The sequence below is a fragment of the Anneissia japonica genome, unplaced genomic scaffold (genome assembly GCF_011630105.1).
Source record: "Anneissia japonica isolate Jap-2015-1 unplaced genomic scaffold, ASM1163010v1 scaffold287715_len1027211_cov185, whole genome shotgun sequence".
Lineage (NCBI taxonomy): Eukaryota > Metazoa > Echinodermata > Crinoidea > Comatulida > Comatulidae > Anneissia > Anneissia japonica.
In genome coordinates, this window is record NW_022724789.1 from 540,282 (window position 1) to 544,274 (window position 3,993).

The window sequence follows — 3,993 nt, forward strand, 5'->3', positions numbered from 1 at the left end:
GGGAGAACCTGTTCAAATCTCTATCCACATCAACATTTAGTGATAAGCATTTTTGTATATAAAACAGGCTCCCTCTTGTAGGTATCAATTCATCAAAACTAATACCTACAAGATGGAGTCTGTTTTATATATATCCAAAGATGCGTATCACTAAGTGTTGATGTGGATAGAGATTTGAAGAGTTTATTTAAGTGTACATATATTATTTGCATTAATAGGCCTAAATTAAATTAAAGGTACGGTATCAAATGAATTAAATTTAAATTGTTTGACACGGGTCATGCCGAGTCCTGTCCGATATTATAAGTACTAAATGTATCCACCCTTTCACACTTAGCACACCACCCTTTAAAGAAATAATGCCAGTGTATACACAGAGTGCACTGTGTCAACAGTGTGTACACACGGTGCACACTGTGGTCACGCCGTGTGTACACACTATGGCCGCCGTATTTGGACAGAAAAACACAGTGTACAGAATTCAAATAGTCAGCCACAGTGATCACAGTGTGTTACTACATAAGGTACACAGAGAGAAATTCACATAGTTCTCTGTGACAAAAGTGTGTATTATCCTTAAAATGTACTCACCTCAGCCTCATCCATGATGGGGCTTAGGTGGATATAGTAATTTTCATAGTGTTTATGTATTACAGTGGCATTTTCCGGTATCGACATTATATTTGCCCTATTATTGTACCTCTAAACGATCTACAGTAGAAGACCAATACATATACTATATGATCATTTGTTTCACATTTAAAATATTTTACAAATAAGACATTCATATTATGTTATAGTTTATATACAACTAATAGATATTTTTATTTGAGACGTAAACATTATTCTTATTTTAACAATATTTTATAATATAAATATACATTTTAAATTATATATAATATACATTAACTATGTATATAACAATAATTTAAACGTGGAAATAATACTGACTACAATAATAAGATTACCATTTTCAATCTTATAATATATTTTATACAGCTGGTGTTATGTATTGACCTAGGCTACTATGGTTAACGACAGGTATAGTTTCACCATTAAAGGCTTTTTCTACGAATGGAATGACCTGTACGAAGCATGAGCTCGAGCTCCTGTAGACCAATCCAGAATCCAGTGGTGGCGCCAGGATTGCCAGACGGGGGGTGGGGGATGGGGAATGCCTGGACGAGAGGGTCGATTTCTCCAACGAGAGTAAAGTGGGCCTGGTCGAACGTCGCTTAAATTTTATCTAAAGTGGACCGAGGGAGTGTAAGGTATACATTAGCACCCAATATCAGTTCGCACCCAACCCTTCACATAAAAAATCCTGCCTACTGGCTTGAATTTCCAGTGGCGAATGTTAGTTGGTTTGATTTTTTTCCCACAAAGTGGCGAATGTGTGGCGAATGTTAAACTACTGCAATCTGTACGTTAATTTTTTTTTCGAAGTGACGAATAAGTTTAATGATAAATTGCTAATTAACCAATCGTTATTATGGTCATATATTTTATACACAATATTAGGAGGCAATGTACTATAACCGTATAAAAATTTAGACAATTTCATATAAATGAAGGTATGCTAATAAAAATTACTATTTTCAAAAATCCTTAAAATGCGTTTTTCTCAAAATGCACTTTTCCACATTCGCCACTACGTTATAAAAGGGACGATATTTAGTCTACTGCTGCACACACAGATGAATCGTTTCACTATCATATGTTTGCTATCCATCAGATATACAAATAAATTAACTGTTAAGATGGGTTTTATTTGAATTATCATCAATAACTATTTACTTTAGCCAGTAATTACGTCGCCATGCCTTAGCTGAAAATTGCTCTAATCAGAAAGGATGAGGAGCGCCATGGACACTACTGTTTGTTTGGTAATCATCAAATTATAATTCAATTCGTAATAAGAGTCTATTTTAAGATTGCTCAAGATGACAATCTTCAACATCAAGCCGGCGTTACAATAACTTATGACTTTCCATAATTCGAATCTATGATTCTATTCTATGAAGAATGGTGTAATTCCGGTTCACATTGGTCTTAATTAAATATTAAATTTATCGTTAATTTGTCTACCTTTATTTGAAAGTTATGTTTTTTCCTTTAATTTTTTAGTGTTTTCTGACTGTTCCTATTGATTTTTCTTCTTTGATGATTCATTTTGTATTGTATGTACACTATGATCCTAATTATTTTTGTACGTTTTCATTTAATGATTTTGTTTATATATCATTTTTAAAGTATTTTATTATCCTTTTTGTAGTGTCTGTGAAATTTTGATCTGCATAATTTATTTACTTTTTTTTAATGATTTGTGCGATGTTTTTTTTTTCTAAAATGGTTGTTGCAACTTTGATGATTCGGGTTGTGTTGAGTTTTGAAAAATCTAAAACACAGAAAACAAATTTATCGAAGTAAAAAGCAATTCACTTTTCCAAGTCCTTTTCCATTTCACTCACGACAGTGCAGCGACCATTCTTGTTTACCCTAACAGTTGTTTTTCAGCAGTGGTATTTCTTTAGTCTTTATTGGTACTTCTTTATTTCACAGACGTTTTATGAGTCTCTGTATCCTCTTCTTTATAAGCATTCCGTTTTAAAAAATAAATAAATAAATATATTTCACAGGAGTGAATATAGAAGCAAATCAGATTCTTGCAACTAGAAGCATAATCAAAAGAAAGTTCATGTGGCAAGGAAAACATCAAAGTAAATCAACGGTATTGATCTAGAACTTAATTACGCCACGTAGTCATGCGCACGCTTGAACTTTATGTTGTCAGAATTTCTGGGACGTGATTTGGGTCAAAATGTACGTGGGGTGCAGAGAGAAAACGCAAGATGACACGGATGAGTTAATCCATCTTATGGTCTCATCAGCGAGCGTCGCGCAATCGACAGCTCCATAACCACATTATATTGCAGAACACTACAACTATGGCGACGCATAATTTAGTCTCATATAACACATTATGATTAAGCAACTTGGAAACAAAATATCTTACAGTGGTATACTATATATGTACTCGCAAAGCTTTACCTATCTATGTTCCAATTTTCTTTTTTAAATTTTAATGTATATTACATATCGAGTATTGATCTTTGTAAATTTATATTTTTAAAACTCTGTACAGCGTACAGACCATTTTAATTGGATATTGTTTGCGCTATATTAAATAAAGTTATTATTATTATTATTATTATTATTATTATTATTATTATTATTATTTATCTACTTAATGTGCCTTCCACGTTGGTTCCCGGTTTTTTGACATCTCTATGATGTGTTTTCTCCATTCTCGTCTGTCTTAAATGCTGTCACAATTTAGTTTATATTGCTTCATGCAGATCTTCAATCACACAGCCAATATTTTTTCCCGTTTTTGGCGCCTGCCTGAAGGTCTTCACTCCATGTACTTTTCAATCCAACACTAATTTGAGATACTTTGAGGCTGGTAATCTTTTTAAGTGTCCAAGGTTGACCTATCTCATCCTAGCTATTTCATTTTTACTCTTTCATCAGGAAGTTAATATCGATACAATATTCTATGTACATAATTCGGAGCATTTGCGTCTAACCACTCGCAGGGTCCCTCTTGGGATCTTTCTTTAAAAAGTCAATAACATTATTGTCTCTGCTAATATTCTTTGTAGCACATCTATGGAGAATAAATGATGCTATGAGTGTTGTATAACCCTCTTAAACATTTAACAAGACATTTAAAACTGCCCATAGGCCAGATATCATTTTTCCCTTTAAACATACTTTTTAGATTATTGTCCGACTTTCTACAAACTGTGAAAGCTACAAATTGTTTGATGAGATGTCTGAGACAAACATACACTGTCAATCCAACTTTGTTTAGTTTTAGCAAGAACTCTTGTTGAGAGACAAGCCCGGCTTTAGCTCTCTTCAAACATTCGCACCTGCGGAAATCTAAAATATATAGTATAATCACGGCATTATTGTCATCACACCAAG